Consider the following 23754-nt stretch of genomic DNA (forward strand, 5'->3'; position numbering starts at 1 on the left):
GATCAATAACTGCTACATCTGACATACTTTTGTGCATCAGACTAAATACTCATCTCCTAATTTTCACTCGGGCCTGAGTGATAAAAAAAATAAAAATCTCTACAGAGGTACCCTTTCTCAGCACCCGTGAACTTGAGCCCACCTGTACTTCTACCCTCGCAATTCTAAGGATTCGGGTCAGAGAAAGCCACCAGCTCAGACAAAGGGAAGCGCACAGCAAAGGACGTTGTCCACCAAACACAAAACAGAGGCTACGCTGGTCAAACAAACCGGGGCCTCGCCCTCCTCACTTCACAGCGCTCGGCCCCACCCCTCCCAACCGGAACTGCAACCCCCGCGCCGTGCGCCCCCACGAATAGCGTGTCGCTCGCGCCCGCCCCGCCTCCTCCAACGCACTGGGCAGGCGCGGGGTGCGCGCATGCTCCGCAGGTGGGCTGCTGGCGTCTCGAGTCGCTGCAATCTGTTGCGCCGCCGCCCGCGGGAGCCGGCAGATCCGGGTCTCGTGGCTTAGAGTGACGTGGTCAGTCGAATCAAAACAGAGGAGGGGAGGAAGTCAGCGGCCAGGAGCAGCAGCGGCCGCGGCGTCCCGAGCAGCCGCAGCGTTCCGGAAGCTTCAGGCGGTTTTTCTGCCGAGCCTGGGTCCCGGCCCCCATCCTCCCCGCCCCGTCGGTTGTTGTCTGGGCGGGTGAGTGTCTCCCCCTCTACCACCGCCGTTTGCCGGCCCACCCTCCCGTCACCCTGTTTTTCTTGGGGGTTCCTCAGGCTCTGGGGAACTGCGGCGGCTGCGGCAGAGCGGGGCTGGCTTCTCAGGCTTGGTGGTTCTTCGGCCGGGCTGGTGACTCTGCACCGGGAGAAGCCCGCTGCTGCCGAGTCCGCGCCCCCCGGCGAAGAGCGAGGCAGAGAACCTGCAATTTGGCTCTCTCTGCAGGAAACCAGAGTCGGGGCTTGGCAGGAAAGTGGACGGTAGCCACGGGTGGTTTTATTTTTAGGGCAAGACCGTCAGCTCGGGTGGAGGCGTATAATGGAGTAAAAAGAAGAGAATCGTAGCTGAAAGGAAAAACCCACAAACCCTGAAACCTACACTCTGTCATTTACCTCTATTTCTCTAGGTTTGATGAAGTCATTAGAATGCGTCCTTTGTTGTGATTGATGAGCCAGGAAAGCTGCCATCCAGAAAGCGGGAGCTTTTTTAGCTCTTATTGTGGTGGGAGTTTAAAGTATTCCTTTTTTCTGTTTGTTCAGTTAGTAGAACTGGAGCTGACGGTAAAGAGGTATTACCCTTTATAAAGATAGATAATGTGCGATAAACTGGTTACCGGAGTACCTGAAGTCCAGTGTTGCCGTTTAAAGCCAAAGTTTTCCAAAGTGGCTGTTTCTGTGTGTGTTAGGATTTTAGCCAAGATGATGTTTGTTAGCTGTAGAAAGTCGATAGGATGTTTTCACTTGTCCTAGTTTGCCGAATCGAAGATTCGGCCTTATTAGAATGTCTTGGTTTTGCATGGAGAGCCGGATGAGCCTCACGCACGTAATATCTGCGTTTGTTGAAGAGACCTTCCAGTTTTTGTGTGTTATTGTTGTAAACCGTTGCCAGCTCTACATGCACGATAACTTGAGGTGTAAGGACGGTGGAAGACCTTTCAGGTGTTTTAGTCTTTAGACCCTATTCAGTGGAGGTTGCAGAAAGCTTGTGTTCTCTTTGACTTCAGGTGGCCGGCCACGCAGATTCTTCTAGTGTAGGCTGCTTCAAACCCTGCCACCCTCTGCGCCCCTCGACAGCACAGAGACAAGAGGACCAAACCTCCTTTTTGCCCTCAGTTGGTGTTTAAAAAAAGAAGATTTTGTTGTTGTTGTTTGGTCCCCAGAAAACTGATTGAGGTGTTTCTTTGGTAAATGGCAAGAAAGGAGAAAACACGTATGTGCTAATTGATTGCCCCTTATGAAATCTAGAAAGAGTACTTAGGAATTTAGGCTACTCCCTTGAAGGGTGTATCCTTGAGTGGTATAACATGGATCACTTCTTAACGAATTTCTTTCTCCTATATGTGCAATTGAGATCTTTTTTCTTAATACCACAGTTGGAATCCTGCTGATTTAGAAAAATGAAATTGTTTTCTTGAAGTTCTTTTTTTTTTTTTACCTTTTATGTAACCTGTAACTGAATATTTTTGCTTATATGCAATAATTTGTAATAATTGGAGAATTATTACAATTAATAAACAAGAAAATAAGTCATTGATAATCCTGCCATCCAGAGATGACCAAAATGTTAGTGGTTTATATCCTTCCAGACTTCTTTTTTGCAGTTAGACATTTTATTCAAAAATGGTATCATAACTGCATATGCTTTTCTGTAACCTTGCTTTTTCTCATAGTAGTACTTTGGAGTAACAAAATTTATATTTTAATAGATACGGACTTTTGGAACCTATCTTTTAGGGTATATTCACTGTATATTTGCCAAACCTTTCCTCCCAAACTTTTATGATAATATGAAGAAGTTAATATGCATTGTGTAGCCGTGGAAGGTTTTCTTGTTTAACCCTTGGGAGAGCAGGCACAAAATACCCTAAGTTGATAACAGGTAGTTTAAAAGAGTTTTACTAATTTAGTGATTTGATTCAGGTAAAGCTTTAGTTCTGTTCCATAGCTACACTGTGCTCCAAATGCTGACCAGCTGTCCAGGCCTCCGTTAGTGAGGTCCTGAAAGATTTGCCTTTATGAATCACACTGAAGAGTCTTGGATGTATGCCCGTTTAGCCCAGTGCCTTCTTGGTGGTGCCAAAAGAGAAGGAAATGTTCCCTTCACCTCAGCTTCAAAAGATAAGTACTGTCTAGGAAGTATCCTAAGTATACTAATAACCTATTTACATCTGTTAGTTGTGAACTTACCTAGAACCTTTAAGTCTATTTTTATTCTGTATCTCTTGGGTAATTAGTCCCAGATGCTTACTACTTATTTTGTGACTTAGTTCTTTTTTCTTTGACTTACCTTAATTGGAGTGTTTATATTCTAAATTTGGCCATTACTACCCATCGCTACCGCCTCTACCTTTGTCACCTTTCACCATATCTGGCCTACTGTAGTAACCTCCTGACCTCCCTGCCTCCACTTTGGCTTTTTATGGTAATTCCCCTTACCACAGCCCAGAGATCCTTTAAAGTGTAAATTATGTTGCCTTGTTTTTGGAGAGCCTTTCCTCACATTCAGAATAAAATACAAACGACGTGTTCTGGAACAGCCTCCTTCCCTTAACTCACCTTGTATTGCTCTGCCTAGATTAGTACCCTAGGGCCTGACCATGTCTGTTCCTGTGTTCTAGACCCACTAGGACAAGCTGGGAACTTGCTAGGCTTGTTCCTGCCTTAGGGCATTTGAGCTTGCTGTACCCTGTGGCTTCAGTATTCTCCCAGATCTTGCTATGGGTGACTCCATCATGTCATTCAGGTTTCAGATGTTTCTTTGAGGAAATTTCTCCCCAGTTCTCTCTCCATTTTCTTTTATTTTATTCATAACATTTTGCACTATCTGGAATTTCCCTATTTTTTTTAATATTCTGTTTCCTATGCTAGAAGTTAAACTGTGAAAATTGGGATCCTGGGGATGTTTTCCTATTCTCTGCCTAGTAGGTACTTAATGAATGTTAGTTGAATGAATGAACTTGCTGAACATGTCTGTATTCCTCTTGAAGATACTGTCAGTTTAGATAAGCCCTTTATATAGAAGAATCCTAGTTTTGAGTCTTTTTTTTTTTTTTTTTTTTTAATAGGACAGTGCCTTGATTCTCTTACTTCAGTAATTCTTGATGTTTGGGCCAGAGCGTGGTTACATTCTACTTTAGAACTGTAGAATTAATCTCTGGGAGGAATGGGTTCCAGGAATCTGCATTTTCAACAAGCCCTTGAGGTGATTTTAATGCATATCAAAGTTTGAGAATGTTTCTTAATATTTTAATGGCTTTTCTCTGGGAGATTACTTCTTGCTTTGTAGTAATAATGATAGCTACCATTTTGGGGAACTCTCTTACATGTTGGGTACTATGCTAAAAAATTACAGGTTTTTTCAGTTAACTGTAGATGTAGAACAACTCTGACGTAGGTATTCCTACTTCCATTTTACACATGAAGGAACTGTGACATGGTAAGTGGCAGAAAGTTGGACTTGAACATATCTGTTAATCACTATACCCTACTGCCTCTGAACTAGTGTTTAGAATTGTACACAGTACTTTGGTTTTGATAGACCATGTTTTTGTTAAGGGCAAGATAGTGTATTCTATCATTTCCAATCCAATCCTTAATGAAGTCCATTGGTTTGTTGGTCTTTTTGCTGAAGTTGCACAGGCAAAGTTGCAGAGGGAGAGGACCTCTGTAAAAACTCCTAGGTCTTCTTGCTTTGTTGTATTGAGAGCCTACCAGGCTTAAAGTACATTTTAAGTATTTAAAGTTTTCTCCTTCCTGTGCATTACCTTGTCTTCCACACACCAAAAACCTACCACTTTCTGCCTGCTTATGTAGTCATTTGAATTCTTTCTGTATTTTCTCCATTGATGTGAGTGATTAACTATTTGGACTATCATTGGATCATTGTAAACTGAATAGATTTTTCACTGCAAGACCCCTTTCCAAATGAGCTAAAAAAATGTTAAATTTGATTGGTGTGTTGATTTTTTTTGAGGTGGGGGAACTTAATCTAGAAAAATACTGGTTGTCTTTAGTTTCTTCCTAGTCTTTAAGCCTAGCTAACTGTGTTTATCTTTGGAGGCTCAGGTCACACAAGACCTTTACCAGAGCTCTGTCCTCATCCACCTCAGGCTTCTGTAAATAGCAATGTTTCTGATCCCATCACTTCACTTTCTGTATTTAATTGTCTGTGGCTATCTGGCCTATTTGATCGGAAGACCCATGAGGTCAGGGAGGACCAGTTAGACAATCAGTAGGCATGTTGATGTAACAAATAAAAGAAGAAAAATAACAACTTTAATCTGTGTTTGTAAAAAATGGTACATTGCTAAAAGGAATTATTTGTGATCTTTTCCCATATAATTTAATAGGACTTAGAACAAAACCTCAATACAAGACCCTAAATTGTCCAAATTAATAAATAGTGATATATTGGTATATGAAATATAAAGATTTTGCAAAAAGTGAAGCACTCCCAACTGTTCTTTGTTATATTTTGGCTTCTATAAGGACTTTTTATGACCATAAAACTTCTTAGATGATTAACTGATACATGCTACAGGCTTATAAGTAAAGGTATTCTTTTGGTACGTGTTTATGTGCATATTCGTGTTTTGGCCCACATAATAAGTACTAACCATATGAATGGTTGTTTCTGTAGTTGGGCACATATCAGCAGATCCTCCATTTGGATAAAGAGCAGTTTGGGCACTTTAAAAGCCATTTTGAAAAAGGGCTGAAAATTATTTGAGTCTGAAATTAAACAGTGGTTACCTGCCTGAATATCAATAATAGTGGCATTTACCTTTTATGGCTATATTTGCCAGCCCCTTGAATTCCTTCACACACTTCCCATTTACTTGTCACATCAGTCCTCCAAGTCAGATACTGTTATTCCTAATTTACACTGCAGGAAACAGGCTCTGACTAGTTAGGTAAGTTGCCCAGGGTAAAGCCACTGGTACTGTTGGGATTCAAACCCAATTTTCCCCTGACCCAAAGCTCATGGACTTTATATGGCAGCAGTATTGACTGATCTTCCATGATCACAGAAGTTATAGTAAGTAAACCTACTTTTTACAGCTGTCAGAATATGCTAGTAGAACTCCTTTCATGAATTGAAGATGGATTTCTAATAGCCCCTGTGTTTTGTTTTTTTTTTAACATAAGAGATGCTTGTTATGAAAAGCTGCAAGACGGTAGTATATGAAGCCCAACACAACAAAATCTGTAATCTTCTCATTCAGAAGTTATCTCTGTACATGGCATTTTCTTCCAGTCTTTTATTTATTTATTTAAAATGAATCTTTGGGGGACGTCTGGGTGGCTCAGTCGGTTGAGCATCTGACTCTTGATTTCAGCTCAGGTCACCATCTTGAGATCCATAGGATCGAGCCCCGTGTTGCACTCTGTACTGACAGCGCACAGCCTACTTGGGATTCTCTCTCTACTCTTTCTCTGCCCCACCCTCCCCCCAAAATAAATAAACTTAAAAAAATTTTTTTAAATAAAAAATAAACTTCATCTTTGGTGTCAATAAGATGTAATACCCACATAAGCTTGTACTTAGTTTAGTTTTGTGGGGTTTTGTTTTTGTTTTTGTTTTAACTTAATGAGCTTTTTACCATGGCCTTAGAAACTTTCTACTTTCTTGATTTCTAGAAACTTTTTTATTTTTAACTGGCTACATTTTTTTTTTTTTACTTTTTATTTTTTTAAAATCTTTCTTTCTCTTTTTAGTAATCTCTGCACCCAACCTGAGGCTCAAACTCAAGATCCGAAGATCAAGAGTCGCTCACTCTTCTGATTGAGCCAGCCAGGCACCCCTTAACTGGCTATATTTTAGAAGATATTTTGAATAAGCTTGATTACTTGGAGTTTTCATTTAATGTTGGACATGAGTGTAGTTGCCAGTTTCACCATTATAAATGATACTGTGATGAACCATGGCTTTAAAAGTTAACCTGGGGCACCTGGGTGGCGCAGTCGGTTAAGCGTCCGACTTCAGCCAGGTCACGATCTCGCGGTCCGTGAGTTTGAGCCCCGCGTCAGGCTCTGGGCTGATGGCTCAGAGCCTGGAGCCTGTTTCCGATTCTGTGTCTCCCTCTCTCTCTGCCCCTCCCCTGTTCATGCTCTGTCTCTCTCTGTCCCAAAAATAAATAAACATTGAAAAAAAAATTTAAAAAAATAAAAGTTAACCTAAGCTTTCAATGATTAGAGCAACCAGTCTAATTCTTTTTTTTAAGTTATATTTAAGACTTTTTAATGATTTGAAATGTAGTGATTTTAATTGTAATTTGACAAGTATATACAGTATACATGTATTTGTGATGCCTAGAAAATTTACATGAGAGTTTTTTTTTTTAATGTTTTATTTATTTTTGAGACAGGGAGAGACAGAGCATGAACAGGGGAGGGTCAGAGAGAGGGAGACACAGAATCTGAAAGAGGCTCCAGGCTCTGAGCTGTCAGCACAGAGCCCGACGCGGGGCTCGAACTCACGGACCGCGAGATCATGACCTGAGCCGAAGTCGGCTGCTTAACCGACTGAGCCACCCAGGCGCCCCTACATGAAAGTTTTTAATAGAGATTACCTCAGAGGGGAGAAAAGTACTTTTAACGTTACTTTAAAAAAGAAAAAACTTCTTGTTATTTGAATTTTGAAACTATAAATGTGTATTGTTTAAAAAAAAATCAAGTCCTGGGGCACCTGGCTGGCTCAGTTGGTTGAGCATCCAACATCCGCTCAGGTCGTGATCTTAACAGTTTGTGAGTTTGAGCCCTGCATCAGGCTTGCTGCTGTTAGCACAGAGCCCGTTTCAGATATTCTGTTCTCCTCTCTTCTGTCTCTCCCCCCGCTCCTGCTCATGCTCTCATTTTAAAAAATTAAAAAATAAATGTAAAAAAATCAACTCCTTTGAAAAATTAAAATCTTTCTTCTAAACTAAAACCTAATTTTTAGATGTGTAATAGGGTTTCTATTTTGTTAATAACATTTTAAACCTCAGTGCTCTTGTTTTGGAGAAAGTTACCTTCTCATAGCTTATTTTCCTACTGAATTTTCATTTCCTATTTTAAATTTAGGTCATGGCACAGATGTGAGTCTCAGCTTTTTAAAAATACAAAATGAAGCTGGTTTTTGCTTGACTGCACTCATTGATAAGTACTACATGTGCAGTGTTTTCAGAATTTAACAGCTTAAAATAAAGATGTTTCAAATCAAGATAGGAAAGCAGTAAGCATCTTCCTGGTATATGCAACAGACTTAGCGGTGTTCTGGCTGCTAGCTTGTTTTATATTACTATATACTTTTTAAAACACAAGTTAATTTTTTTACATAGTATGTATTTTGTTGCTTTGTTACTCTTAGCAAAGGTAATATAAAAGAAACTGACTTGCTTAAAATTTTGAAGACAAAAAAATCTGTGGTGTTTATTCAAATTTCATTTTTTAACAATATTGGTTTCTTTATCACATTGGGTCTAAGCATTTTTCCTATCATCACGAGTGGCATTTATGTGCATCTGTCTATAAATGTGTTATCTAGGTTGTAGCATGGATGAGAGGGATTACATGAATTGGGAGAGCAGTAACCATATTTCTTTCTGTTCAAGAAATCATATAAGCAAGCAAATGAATGAGAGAAAAAGTCTTGATTCCACTCCCTTTGAATGATGTAAATTATTCACAAACTTGTAATATTACTTGTGATGTACTTCACAATTTCAGAACACACTAGTACTATATTTTGTAACAAGAGCTGTTGAAAATTGCTTTCTTAACATAAGTAACCTGTATCCACTATGATTTGGTATTACATAGTATGGAATTTTTATATCATCTTTGGTTGAATTTTTCTGTTTGTAACTTAGGAAAAACAGACTTTTTTCCTTAGTTTAAAAGTTTTTTATTCAGGGGACGCCTGGCTGGCTCAGTTGGAAGAGCATGCGACTCTAGATCTTGGGGTCTTGATTTCAAGCCTCATGTTGGGTATAGAGATTACTTTAAAAAGTAAATTAAAAACTTAAAAATTTTTTTAAATTCAGAACATGTCTAATAAGTATTCTTGTGTAAATTTTAGAAAACATTTTTAGAATATGAAAAATTTGGTTATGATATTGGATACAAAGATGGTTCATTTGAAAAGTTTTCCTTTGGGGCGCCTGGGTGGCTCAGTCGGTTAAGCGGCCGACTTCAGGTCACGATCTCGCGGTCCGTGAGTTTGAGCCCCACATCGGGCTCTGTGCTGACAGCTCAGAGCCTGGAGCCTGTTTCAGATTCTGTGTCTCCCTCTCTCGGACCCTCCCCTGTTCATGCTCTCTCTGTCTCAAAAATAAATAAATGTTAAAAAAAAAAAAAAAAGTTTTCCTTTATTTGACCATTCACAATAAATTTTACAGACCATTCACAATAAATAAATAAATAAAAGACTGAGAGAGAATCTTTGGGACTGTACAAAAGTAAGGAACATCCAGGGAAGGTCAGGAAATTCATAGGTGAGGGACCAAGATTCAGAACAGAAGACTTCTTTCTGCTTTGTATCTTTTCTGCAGAAGAGCGATAGCTGAGCCCCAGGGAAATACAAACCTGCCAAAGCAGTATACAGAGATCTCAGGCTGAGAGTTCAAGATAAATTTAAAACATAAGGGCTTAAGACTTGAATTGGCCCAGAGCATTTTACAGCTTATAAAGCACTCTTACACATTCTTGCTTGATCTTCGAAACAACCCTTTAAAAAGAATAGTTTCAGTTATTGCTCTTGTTTTATAGATAGAGAAAGTGAAGTCAAAGAGAAGCTAATTTATCCTTTTCTCAGCACTGCTGTAACTTGAATTGTTTATCTAAGATGTATTCTGCTATCCCATGATGTTTTAGCCTAAGGTGATTCCTAGAATACAATCAAATACAGGTAAAGGAAGAAAAAGGTCACTGGGGAAAGAGAAGGTAGTGTCTAAGACATAGGGAAATCGAGTACATTAACTGAGAGTTTCTAGAATAGTGGTGGCAGCCCTGGGGTGGACCTTTTATAGAATCCTGCAGAGATATGGAGGAATTAAGGAGCTGAAGAAATTCTTGATGTCCTTGAAGAGTTAAGCTTTTAGAAGCGATGGGTGGAAGGTTAGTTGAGGAGAGAAATAATTCTTTGATTTTGAGCTTTCTCCTGAGAGGTCATTTGTCTGTGACATTTATTTTGGCTGTTAATTATACACTGGTATGTATTATTATATGAGTTAATTATAATTAATGATTGATTGCAGCTCTTAGAGGTAAGGGATGCCTTTTATTTCTTTTGTATCCTCCTCTGAACTCTTCTGCCAGTTACTTAGTCCCCCGAAGCCTTGTTAGATATATACTTCAGAGGAAAGGAGAAGTGAGAGAAGACATGGGTTTGAATCACACCTCTGCTTTGTGACACTGGGTAAGTCACTGAGGCTCTCCGGACCTCAGTTCTTCTCTATTTAAATGAATAGGTGAGAACTGCTGCATCCCCAAAGTTTTAATAGTAACACTTGTGAAGTTGTGATTTGTTGAATTATGAGTAAATGAAGGCTTGTCATCCTCATACATGTAGGTAATGTATACCCTACCTATACAGTGATATCTTGCACAGACCTATTGGTAACACTCATCTTGTTTCTTGTATACATTCCCATTACACTCTGTGGAAAATAAGTATTTTGTTGTTATTCTTTCTAGCCTGCTTTGATCTCTTCCTTTTGAATAGTATGCTCTTTCTGAAAGAGTGCCTTGAAGCTTTTTGTAATCCTGTAAAAATATTTTGTAAGAATTTCAGAGATGGTTCTTACTGTACTTTCTCTTACAAATAGCTCATTCTAGGTGGAACAATATAGGGTCATCCTATTGGATCAGTATAGGGAATATTATAGGGAATTTGTAATTATAATTGCTTGGCTAGTAATTTGAGTTTTAAAATTTGTTGTGATAGAATTCAGGGAGTCTCAACTCCAAAGCACAGAGATTGTAATATTTAGGGTATATAATGGGATTTAATTTCAACATTTAAATTATTTTATTTTATTTTATTTTTTTGAAGTTTATTTAGAGAGAGAGAGCTCACATGAGCAGGGGAGGGGCAGAGAGAGAATTCTAAGTAGGCTCTGCACTGCCAGCACAAAGCCCGATGTGGGGCTTGATCTCAGGAACTGTGAGATCATGACCTGAGCCAAAATCAAGAGTCAGACGCTTAACCAGCTGAGCCACCCAGGTGCTCCTCAACATTTAAATTAAAAACATAAAATGTCTTTAACTTCTCCCAGACATAGCTTTAGCACAGTTTTTAGCAAATGATTGACTAATTTGAACTTGTGTCTGTATCCTTTTCTTGTCTACTTCCCATCAGAGATGCAAATGTAGTTTAAGAGAAAAGTAAGTCATTGATAAGAAGTAATAGGAAGTCAGTTGATAGTCATCTAATTTCTGTACTGCTCTGAAGTTGTCTTTGTAAGATTGAAAGAAATGTCACTAGCATGATTGGTCATATCAGAAAGATGTGGAATGAGCCCTGGTCAGGAATTTACATTGTCACTTCCTGTCCAGAGTTCATCTCATACTAGATGTGTGATCATGGTCAAATTGCTAGCTTCCCTGAACCTATTTTTCTCATTTATATGTTATGTTATGTTATGTTGTGTTATGTTATGTTATGTTATGTTATTTTTTAGAGAGAGTGAGTGCGGGCATGCATGAGTGGGAAAGGGTCAGAGGCAGAGGGGGAGAGAATCTTAAGCAGGCTCCATGCTCAGCACAGAGCTGAATGTGGGGCTTGATCTCACAACTGTGAGATCACGACCTGAGCCGAATCAAGAGTCAGATGCTTAACCAATTAAGCCACCTTGGTGCCTCCTATTTTCTTCATTTAAAAACAGGGATCATTTTCCTGCTTTGACTTTGTCAGAAGGGGTGTTGATAGCATGTGAAAGTAGTTAGTTAAGCTACAGGCAAATATAAACTACAGGTATGGCTATGTTTGCTTAAGATCCATTTCTGATAAAAGAATAGAGCAAGTGAATATGTGTTGTGTATGAGTGAATTTGAACACCTTATTACATTGAGATGTTGGATCATCTGATAAAATTAATCCCAACCGCTTAATTGTAGTATATTAGTATATAGCATGATAATAATATTTTACTCGAATTGATAGACAAATATTTTGTTCTCCATGTTTAATATGAAAGATGGCCAAAGTTTTGGGATATCTCTTCTCTTTTGTTTGTCAGTTGTCTAATTTACTATGGAATAAAAACCTCTGCATAAAAACTTGGGGTCAGAAAGGTGTTTCTAGAAGGAAATTATTTTTAGAGGTGAGTAATTCCCTATATGATATAATTGGGAATAAGGTTAAGAATAAGAGTCCAGGGGCGCCTGGGTGGCGCAGTCGGTTAAGCGTCCGACTTCAGCCAGGTCACGATCTCACGGTCCGTGAGTTCGAGCCCCGCGTCGGGCTCTGGGCTGATGGCTCAGAGCCTGGAGCCTGTTTCCGATTCTGTGTCTCCCTCTCTCTCTGCCCCTTCCCCATTCATGCTCTGTCTCTCTCTGTCCCCCAAAAAAATAAATAAACGTTGAAAAAAAATTAAAAAAAAAAAAGAATAAGAGTGGAAAGCAAACTCAAGTATAGTCTCCCTGAATGTCCTGGAAGCAGTTCTAGCAGTTTCTGGCATTTGGTTCACTTTCTTGGTTTTATAACTTTCAAGTCTTCATCAGTAGAATTGATGCTTTTTAGAAAAAAATGCATAGAATACTTATTCTGAGTTCCCCATTTCATTGACCATCATTTCTATTTTCTGTCTTAAAAAACAAATTGCATGCATTCTAAATTGTTACTTTGCATTGTGCTCTTGCTGTGGGTGTTTATTTTTATTTTTTTGAAGGGAAAGAATTTTGATACCATTCTTGATCACTGTAAAGATTCGATTGGCTGTTTGAAAAGTTGATTTCATCATAAATCACTTTCTTAAAATCACAGTAGAAAGATTATTTTCATCCTTCTTGAAACAGCCTTGGTTATCCCTGCTTTCTCAAGAAGAGCCCTATGTTTGCATGGAGGGAAACTGAAGTGTGTTTTTTCTTTAAAACTGTAGTAAATGGGGTGCCTGGGTGGCGCAGTCGGTTAAACGTCCGACTTCAGCCAGGTCACGGTCTCGCGGTCCGTGAGTTCGAGCCCCGCGTCAGGCTCTGGGCTGATGGCTCAGAGCCTGGAGCCTGTTTCCGATTCTGTGTCTCCCTCTCTCTCTGCCCCTCCCCCGTTCATGCTCTGTCTCTCTCTGTCCCAAAAATAAATTAAAAAACGTTGAAAAAAATTAAAAAAAAAAAAAAATTATGTTAAAAAAAAAAAAACCTTAAGTATGTTTGAAATTTTTGAATTTTTGGTACTAAAAGGTAAAATAGTATAATGAGTTCCTGTGTACCCATCAACTGGCTTCAACAATTATTTAACTCATGGCTGTTTTATTTTGTGTATTCTTCCCCCTTGCAGGATTATTTTCAACTACTTTCCAGGCATTATATCTTGGTAACTGAAAATACCTAGTAGGATCTCTCAGAGATAAGGACTCTTTTTAGATGTGTAATTGACATTGTAGTTATGTTAAAAAAAAAATTTAGTAATTCCTAAATGTTATTTGATCCAGTCAGTATTCAGAGTTCCTTGTTCTTGCATAAATGTCCTTTTATAATGTTTGAATCAGGATTCAAACAAGGTCTGTACATTGCATTTAATTAATTGATACCTCCTAAATCTCTTAACCATATCCCTGCCATATCTTAATGTTTTGTTTATTTACTTTTTGCCATTTATTTACTGGTAAATCTGAGTTAGTTTTCCTGGGTTTAGCTGCAGTATGCAGAAATTTTTTCCTTATTATAAGAGTTCATGTATGATCATTATATGATACTTCAAAAATAAAATGTGTAGGGATACCTGGGTGGCTCAGACAGCTCAGAACCTGGAGCCTGCTTTGGATTCTGTGTCCCTCTCTTTATGCCCCTCCCCCCACTTGTGCTCACTCGTTCTCTCTCTCAAAAATAAGTGAATAAACTTTTTTCAAAAGTTAAGAAAAACAAAACGTATAAAGGGAAAGGTAAAATCCTGTCACTTAGAGATACCCAAGGTTGAAGTTTTTGGTATGCATGCTTTCAACTTTTTTGAGTTTGTGTTTTCTTGTGCTTTTTTAACCATGTGCATGTGCTATGCTTATTTTTATATACTATTTGATATACTTTAATATTGTGTTGTGATCATTTCCCCATGTCATTATGAAAGAAAATGAAACATTTGGCTGCCTAATACTTCATAGAATGTATCATAATTTAACCATTCCCTTTTACCCATTTAGATTGTTCTAGTTTTTCACTGTTATGAGAACCATCTTTGTACATAATTCTTTGTGTTTCCGATTTTTAAAAATAGAAACTGAGTTATTCAGAGGCCACGAGCCTTTTTTAACTTCTGGATTCATATTGCCGTAAAAATTATTATAATTTGTAATCTCAAATGCATTCTACAATTTATTTAAGAATCTGTTTGCATATGCTCTGTTATTAAGATGCCTTTGTGAGCCATATTAGTTGAATGTGGTTTATCCCCAATTCTTTTGCTCTTTTTATTTTATTTGGGTTTTTTTTTTTTTTTAATGTACACGGTATTATGTTGTAAATTTGTTGGTATTTTCCATTGTGTGTGGTAGTTCTTCCACAATGGTCAAATAAATATTCACCTAAATTGCCTTCTAGAATTACTGATGGGTTTTTTCCTTCTTAACTGTTAGCAGGTTTTCCTAAGACCATTTATTAAAATACTGATTCCTTCATTCATTTGTGATTTAAGCTTTGATGTATAGATAAATACATTTTGTGGTTGGTATGTTCAGAAAATTCTATAAAAAGAATTTATTTCTTATTTCCTAGGTTTACTTATTTACTAGGTTGTTGTATTATCTTTATCCCTCTCCTTCCTCCACCTTTGTTTTTCTGCTTGTTATCCCACCTATGATGTGCATCCAAGATGTCTTTGATTCTGGATTTGCCCTGTGAAAACAAAACTAGTCCAGTCCTTTTTCCTTTTTTTCTTTTTTGTCTGTATATAAAAAAAATTTTTTTTGAATGTTTATTTATTTTTGAGAGAGACAGAGACAGAATGTGAGTGGGTTAGGGGCAGAGAGAGAGGGAGACACAGAACCTGAAACAGACTCCAGGCTCTGAGCTATCAGCCCAGAGCCCGATGCGGGGCTCGAACTCACAGAGCTGTGAGATCATGACCTTGAGCCAAAGTCAGATGCTCAACCGACTGAGCCACACAGGCCTCCCCCCCACCAAATTTTTTTTAATGTTTATTTAGTTTTGAGAGAGAAAGACAGAATATGAGCCAGGGAGGGGGCAGAGACAGAGAGGGAGACACAGAATCTGAAACAGGCTTCAGGCTCTGAGCTGTCAGCAAAGAGCCCAATGCAGGGCTTGAACTCAGGAACGGTGAGATCATGACCTGAGCTGAAGTTGGATGCTCAACCTACTGAGCCATCCAGGTGCCCCTGTGTATTTTTTTAAAACATTTTTTGTTAAAGTTTATTTATTTTGAGAGAGGGAGAGAACACGAGCAGGGTAGGGGCAGAGAGAGAGAATCCCAAGCAGGCTCCATGCTGTCAGCGCAGAACCCGAGTTGGGGCTCAAACTCAGGAACCGTGACATCATGACCTGAGCTGAAATCAAGAGTTGGATGCTTAACTGACTGAGCCACCCAGGTGCCCCTGCCTTCATTTTAAACTCAGTTTGACAAAGCATTATATAAACATTGATAGTTTGTGGTATTTATACTGTTATTTCAACATTTTGATTTCTCTTTTTAAAGTTTCTACCAGAGAGTGAGTAGGAGCAGGGAAAGGTCAACTTTTTTTATTAAGTTTTTAATTTTAATTCCAGTATAGTAAACATACGGTGTTATATTAGTTTCAGGTGTACAATACAGTGATTCAGTAATTGTGTACATTACTCAGTGCTCACTCATCATGATAAGTGTACATATTTTTTAGGGAAAGATAAACTTTGGAAAACTGAGTTTGCAAAGAATGATTATCTCAGATTTAGGGCAAAGACTGATTTTACAAGTATCCATGTATATACTTAGTCATTTCTTGTTGATATGATTTGTTTCATTTTGTAATACATTTACTTATAAAGTTTAGAAGCCCTTTTATTATATATTAAGTCTAGCCAACAAATTCAGTGATGACAGAGGGTCAGACAGAGGGTTAAGAAAATTTAGTATATTCAGTTCAAGAGAAAATTGAGATTCATTTATTTGTTCCTAGAGCTAATGGTTCTGGTAGTGGGAAGAACAAGAAACTTCCAGTAAGGTTATTCTTTTAAAAAGTTAATATTTTTTTGAATAGTTCAGAAGTGTTGTTACTACTTCTGTCCCCTAGCCACCCTTTCCAGAGGCAACCAATTATATAATTACTTTTAAATACTAAATTCTTAAGGTTTTAGACTATTTGCAAACCTCTCTCTATAGATAAAAATTCATGTTTAAGTTATTAATGTGTGGGAGTTTTGGCAACAACCTTTAGTATTTTGGGTAGAATCATTTGTTTAATGTGTATATGAATGTTTATATGTATATACAAATTAACATACCCTTACGTAAATATATAATTTGATTCAAGCAGTAAAATGTAGTATGGAAACTTAGGAAAAGAAGAAGAAAAAAACATCATCTGATCTCCTTAACAGAACCAGTACAGTCATTTTAACGTAGCATAATTCTTCCCTGGGTTTAAATTCTGGGCATATAGTAATTCTACATACTTTTTTTTTCCTTAACCACAAGAATTTCACATTGTGCATACTGGATTTCTGACTCATTTCTTATGACGGAAATGAATTTTTAGTAATATTGCTCTTGGAAGCAGGGTAGGGAACTAACCTTTATTGAAGAAGAGAAACAACTAGAGATTGGCAAAAAAGTAGGGAGTTTAAATAAGGGTATGTATTTTTATAATTCAGCCTTGAGAAAAATAAAGGAAAAATCAAGTTGTAGTAATTCTGGATTGTTAGAACTGATTGTTTTCCCCTCCTCCTCCTACTCTTCCTCCTCTTCCGCCTTTTTTGTAAGTTAAGCGATAAACCCAATGTGGGGCTTGAACTCATGACCCTAAGATTAAGGGTTACATGCTCCACTGACTGAGCCAGCCTGGAGCCCTATTTTAAGGAATGGATCCGAGATGTATAAAGGATAAGCTGACATTTTGTTATGTTTTTATGTGGATACCAGAGGGAATTTATTTTAAAAGGAAAGTTTGTGGTATGCTAAGTCATGTTAAGTTTATGTTGAGACCTCAGTGAAGCAGGGACAGCAGAGGCCAGAGACGCTAAGTTATAAAATGTAAAGGGATTGAAACATCGAAAGGCCTAGTATACAGTACTCTACTTCAAGTAAAAATTAATTTATTAGCCTCTTGATAGAATTATAGGGAGGGTGATCCCAAAAAGTTTCTGGAGAGCAATGGATAATTGTGGAATTAATAGTATATTACCCAATATTACTAATTTAAGATAAGTAAAATGTCAGTAATCTATTTCTTTTTATCATTTGTAAGGACTTTCCTAGGATCACCTGGAAGTAGTATTAGTCTGCTTTGTCTTCTCTGATCCGTGATAAGTTTTGTGTTCTTTCCTTGTTTTTGATGTCCTTGACAGTTTTGAAGGAGTATTGATTAGGTGTTTGTAGAATTCCTCAGTTTGGGTTTGATGATTTTTTCTCATGATTAGACTTAGTGTTTGGGGGGAAGAATACCACAGACATGAACTGCCCTTCTCATCACATATTAATAAAGAGTACATAATATCAGCATGATTTATCATTCATGATATATACCTCGATCTTTTGCTTAAGGTAGTATTTGCTAGGTTTCTCCACTATAAAGTCACCTTTGCTTTCTATATTCTACTCTTTATAAGTAAGTCACTAAGTCAAGTCCACACTCAAGGTCAGAGGAGAGTTAAGCTTTACCTCTTCGAGGGGTTAAATCTACTTACAGTATTTGGAATTCTGTACGGAAGATTTATTCCTTTCCATCGTTCTGCTTTCCCCGCTCTGTTGGAGTATTTAAAAATAAATCACAGATAAAACACATGTCAGTGACAAGAACATTTTTAGAGGTGTTTTTTTTTTTCTTTCTTTCTTTCTTTTTTTTTTTTTTTTGAGTAACTCTACACCCAACATGGGGCCTGAATTCACGGCCCCAAGATCAAGAAGCATGCTCTATGGACTGAGCCAGCCAGGTACCCCTGCAGTTTTGATACATATTGCCAAATTACTTTTCCAAAGTGTTGTAGCTATTAGCTGTAGGACTTAGCAGTATATGAGTAAACTTTCATTGAACTTTCTGTGTTTTGTTTTCAGGTAAAAGTTTACATTGATTTGCAGGTATTTGATGACATAGTTAAGGTGAGGTTTTTTTTTTTTAATTTTTTTTAATGTTTATTTATTTTTGAGACAGAGAGAGACAGAGCATGAATGGGGGAGGGTCAGAGAGAGGGAGACACAGAATCTGAAAGAGGCTCCAGGCTCTGAGCTGTCAGCACAGAGCCCGACGCGGGGCTCGAACTCGCAGACCACGAGATCATGACCTGAGCCAAAGTCGGCCGCCTAACTGACTGAGCCACCCAGGCGCCCCGAGGTTTATTTTAAAGTAAATTACCTCCCAATTTGGGGTTCAAATTCAAGATCAAGAGTCTCAGGCTCTACCACCGAGCCAGCCAGGTGCCCCAGGGTGACTTTTTTTTTTTTATGTTTGTTAATTAACTATGACTCTTACGGGAATTATCTTTTCCCTTTGGCTTTACCTATTTCAAAAAATTTTTAGAGCCTCTCTTGGCTATTTTAACTCTTTGTCTTTTAGAGATGTAAGAGATTTATTTACCATTTTGCTTACTAGCCGTTAATATTTATATATTTATATTTATTTATGTTTATTTTTGAGAGAGAGAGAGAGAGAGACAGAATGTGAGCAGAGGAGGGGCAGGGAGGGAGACAGAATCTGAAGCAGGCTTCAGGCTCTGAGCTGTGAGCTCAGAGCCCTATGTGGGGCTCAGACTCATGAGCCATGAGATCATGACCTGAGCTGAAGTCAGACACTTAATCCACTGAGCCACCCAGGCGCCCCTAGCCCTTAATTTTAATGATCTTCAGGGTTTTGTCTTTTATTCAGTTTTCATGACCATATCCTCTTTCTTAGTCTTGTTGTATTTAAAAATTTTTTCTCTTGTTTCTCTTACATTTTACCTATTGGTAGGAAATTTGCTATCCATTGGTTAAGAAGTAAACAATTTAAGGCCATTTATAGGTAAAGTTCATGTAATGGTAATTCCATTCCAAATTAATGTGAGAACTATTATAGGTTAATCTAGGATATGATTGGATTATATCCTTTAAAAATTCATGAGTGAATCTTCCAAGCATTTTGTGTTAAAAGTACTTTTAAAATATTTACTATTTTGCAATGTATTATAAAAATTGCTAACCCATTTGAAAGCGACTTTTATCACCTTGAAACCTATGTTAACATTTTGCTACATTTGGGAATTTTTGTTACTCCCAGGTATTTGTAAAATACTCTCTCTTAAAAGAATTTAGAATATAATAGTGTCTTAAAAGGATCTCACCAAACCAAATATTTTCTTCTGTAAGAGGAACCACTTACAGAAAATGAAAACTCACATATGCATACTAACATAGAAATGCTTTCTTCCCGAAATCTTTAATGGCTTGGAAGACATTTTTTTTCACGTGAATCCTTGACCTCTATGGCAACAAAAAATAGCTCCAAAATAAAAGAAAATTTAAGTAATTTAAATAAAATTATCAAAATTTAAGTAAATTTAAGTAAAATTATCAAAAGAAAATCTAGGGTTCGTTGTTACTCATAACAATGTCATGTAACATGTCAGCATGTCAAGGTGTTAAAACATTTAAAGAAAATGTAAATACTTACAAATATTATTTCATATGGTCATTGGATGTTCTTTTCTTCTTTTTTTTTTAAAGTTTATTTTAAGAGAGAGGGTAGGGGAGGATCAGAGAGGGAGAGAGAATCCCAAGCAGGCTTTGCAGTGTCAGCATGGAGCCTGATGCAGGGCTTGACCCCATGATTCATGAGATCATAACCTAGCCAAAATCAGTAGAAAGCTTAGGCAAATGAACCACCCAGGTGTTCCTGGATGTTATTTTCCATTGCTGTCTTAGGATTTTAGATCTGTTTTTTATGGTTTGTAAGTGTATTAACTCTTTAGCTAATAGTCTGAGAAATAGATAAATGTTTAAAAAAATTTTTTTTTTAATGTTTATTTATTTTTGAGACAGAGAGCATGAACAAGGGAGGGGCAGATAATAATTTATCTTTTATCTGAGAAATAGATAAATGTTTAAAAAAATTTTTTTAATGTTTATTTATTTTCGAGACAGAGAGAGCATGAACAAGGGAGGGGAGAGCCTGTCTGAAACAGGCTCCAGGCTCTGAGCCGTCAGCACAGAGCCCAACGCGGGGCTCGAACTCACGGACCGTGAGATCATGACCTGAGCCGAAGTCCGACGCTTAACCGACCAAGCCACCCAGGCGCCCCGATAAATGTTTAAATAGAAAAATATAAGAGGGTGGGTGATGGGTATTGAGGAGGGCACCTTTTGGGATGAGCACTGGGTGTTGTATGGAAACCAATTTGACAATAAATTTCATATATAAATAAAAAAAATAAAATAAAAAAATAAAAAAAAAAATAAATAGAAAAATATATAGGGCGCCTTCATCTCAGGTCGTGATCTCCAGGTTCAGGAGTTTGAACCCCCTCATGGAGCTCTGTGTTGACAGCTTGGAGCCTGAAGCCTGCTTCGGATTTTGTGTCTCCCTCTCTCTCTCTGCCCCTCCCCCACTAGCACTCTGTCTCTCTCTCTGAAAAATAAACATTAAAAAAATTAAAAAGAAAAATATGTAAAAATAGAAACTTATGAATCTGGCTCTGGAGCCACCTAGAAGGAAGAGAAGCGAATAACCTATAAAAAGTTCTCAATCTTACTCTGATATGGCAGTTGATAAATATTCAATAATATAAACTGCTAAAATCAATAAGACAAAATGTTTGAAGAAGAAATATAAATGCCAATATGAAAAGATATGCAGCCTTATTGTAATTAGGAAATTAAAAACAATGATATATATTTTGGGAGCCTGACATTTTTTTTAGTATATCCATATATAGTTGAACATATCCATGTTATTGTACTATCAGTGATAATAATACTGTATATAATTACTGTGTTATACAATTAGTAACATGTGCTGTGTGCTGTTGATAGAATTAAAATTTGCAAAGGCTTTTTGTAAATGTCCTTAGACCCAGAGATTTAATTTGTTTTGTATTCAGCCCCACAAAAATATGGGCATAAAGATGTTTGTTGCAATATTAACAAAAAAATTAGTCCATGGAGTGCCTGGCTGGCCCAGTCCATTGAGCATGTGACTCCTGATCTCAGGGTCATGCGTTTGAGTCCCACATTGGGGGTAGAGATTAGTTAAACATTGGGGGGCATCTGGGTGGCTCAGTTGGTTGAGCTTCCCAACTTCGGCTCAGGTCATGATTTCACCATTCGTGAGTTCAGTCCCCACATTGGGCTTGCTGCTATCAGTGCAGAGCCCACTTTGGATGCTCTGTCCCCCTCTCTCTGGCCCCCATTTGCACGCACTCTCAAAAATAAATAAACATTAAAAAAAAAATTGGAAAGTCCCTAACTAATCTCTACTAAAGGAATGCTAAAATTGTATGTTCATGTTTTTGGAGTCTTATGTAGCCATTAAAAAGTATGAAGTAGAGTTTTATGTAATGAAAGGTGTGAAGGCTTTTTATGCTACAAAAAAGTAAATTGCAGAACATGTGTGAGGTGATCTATAAGATCTACCAAAATGATATATGTATATACATATTTATAAGGGTGTAAATACATGTGAAAAGACCTGCAAGTATTCACACTGGACTGTTAACTGTGGTACCTCTGGGGAAAGGAGGAGAGTTGGGGAGGAATGGGAAAGTTGACATTTTTCATTTTACTCTGTGTACTTCTGGGGATATTACTGATACCAGGTGATCTGCTAAAAATCTAACACTAATAACTTTGCTGTTCTATGATTTGCTACTAAGAGTGTTTAGCCTCATTAGGAACCACTTTTAAGAAGTTTATTTCCCAAGGAATCAATCCTGTGTATAAGCATGTAATTCCATGGCATAATTCTAGAGACTTAGTGTAGTGAAACTACAATATCTACTTTTTTACCTTTCCCAGAGTTATAAGCTGGCAATTAAATTTGACTCCCCAGAGGTGAAATAAGGTAAATTAAACCCACCCAGCATGAGCTGGAGTGTTTAAGGTTCTAATAGCAGATTATAAACCGGTTAACAGCACTGGAAAATTCCCTCAGCATATAGAAACAGGATGACTCAACTGACATATTGCAGCTGAACTCTACTGGGAAAGGTTTGTTATTTGCAGTGGAAGGAGGAAATGACCCGGATCAGAGCATTTGCCCTCCCAACATTCAGAGTGTATTATTTCACTTCTTTTCTATGGTAGGAGTTGTTTAAGAGAGGATAGTTTGAGAGATTTAGATGTGTGCATTTGTTTTGCCCTTTTAAGGCGTAAAAGCAACCTTTAGGGGCTCCTGGTGACTCAGTCGGTTAGGCATCTGACTCTTGATTACAGCTCAGGTTATGAACTCACGGTTTGTAGTATTAAGCCTCATGTGGGCCCTGCACTGACATTGCAGAGCCTGCTTGGGATTCTCTCTCCCTATCTCTCTGCTCCTCCCCTACTTGCTCTCTGTCTCACTCTCAAAATAAATAAAAATAAACTTTAAAAAAGTTGCTCTATTGTGGGCAAGACAGAACTGGGTTCCTGAATCAGAATCTTGGTATGTTAGAATTTATTTCAGGGTGTTTTACAAATACCTAGAATTTATGTCAAGGTACAGAAAGGTATTTTACAAATACCTAAGGGTATTAAAACAATTCTTTTGGTGTCCTTGTTTCAGAGTTGTTCACCTCCTCAATATATGTGAGAACAGTGCTAAAGAATACCAAAATCATGAGCTTGACTCTTACAACCAGCTTTATTGCAATTGGTCATAAAATGTCAAAGTCATGAAAATATGAACAATACACTGAAAAAATTCAAAATAATCCAGGGGAGGAGAGGAGGAATTACACATGGGCATAGATAAAATAGATGAAATGAAACAGGCCATTGGTTGATAACTACTGAAGTTGGGTGACAGCTTCTGGAGAGTTCCTACACAATTCTACTTTTTCATATTTTGAAATTTTTAATAATAAGCATTTTATATATTAGAATCTTCATTTTACAGTTAATACTTGCGATAGCAATCTGACTGTGGGCATAAATTAACCGACAGTTTATAGGTTGCTTTTTTTTTTTTTTTAATGTATGTTTATTTTGAGAGCCGCTTAACCGACTGGGCCACGCAGGTGCCCCTGATAGAGCAACTTCTTAATGTCTCTGGACACATGAGATTTATTTTATTACTATTATATTTTAATGTTTATTTTTCTGAGAGAGAGAGAGAAAGAGACAGAGTGTGAGTGGAGGAGGGGCAGAGAGAGAGGGAGACACAGAACCTGAAGCCGGCTCCAGGCTTCGAGCTGTAGCACAGAGCCTAATGCAGGGCTTAAACCCACGGACCTGAGTTGAGGTCAGATGCTTGACTGACTGAGCCACCCAGCGTCCCTGGACACATGAGATTTAAATGTGAGGTAGGATTGGTTAAGTTTTTTTGCTCTAGTGCTTAGCTGCTTGTGTGCACTGATGCTTGTTCTGAGGTCCTAGCCAAAAGAGAACTGTTTCCATTCTGTTTTCAAAAAACAAATAATTTTAAGTGGAAACTACTAACTGAAAACTGAATAGTACTTAAAACAGCTAAAGTTTATGTGAGGAAAAGTTCCACAGAAGCATAGTGCTATTGAAGAATGTCCTGTTTATAAGTGCGTTTTCTCATT

General features: G+C 37.8%; 1 protein-coding gene across 1 annotated transcript in view; it reads left to right on the top strand.

Annotated features, from left to right (window-relative positions):
- The first annotated feature begins 422 nt into the window (after positions 1-422).
- SMIM14 (small integral membrane protein 14) overlaps positions 423-23754 on the top strand; it is an 83115-nt gene continuing 59783 nt past the window's right edge. Inside the window, exon 1 of the mRNA XM_040485356.1 lies at positions 423-685. The gene's annotated coding sequence lies outside the window, so the exon portion shown is untranslated. The remainder of the gene's footprint in view (positions 686-23754) is intronic.

The sequence above is a fragment of the Herpailurus yagouaroundi genome, unplaced genomic scaffold (genome assembly GCF_014898765.1).
Source record: "Herpailurus yagouaroundi ecotype Mexico unplaced genomic scaffold, PumYag 28, whole genome shotgun sequence".
Classification (NCBI taxonomy): domain Eukaryota; kingdom Metazoa; phylum Chordata; class Mammalia; order Carnivora; family Felidae; genus Herpailurus; species Herpailurus yagouaroundi.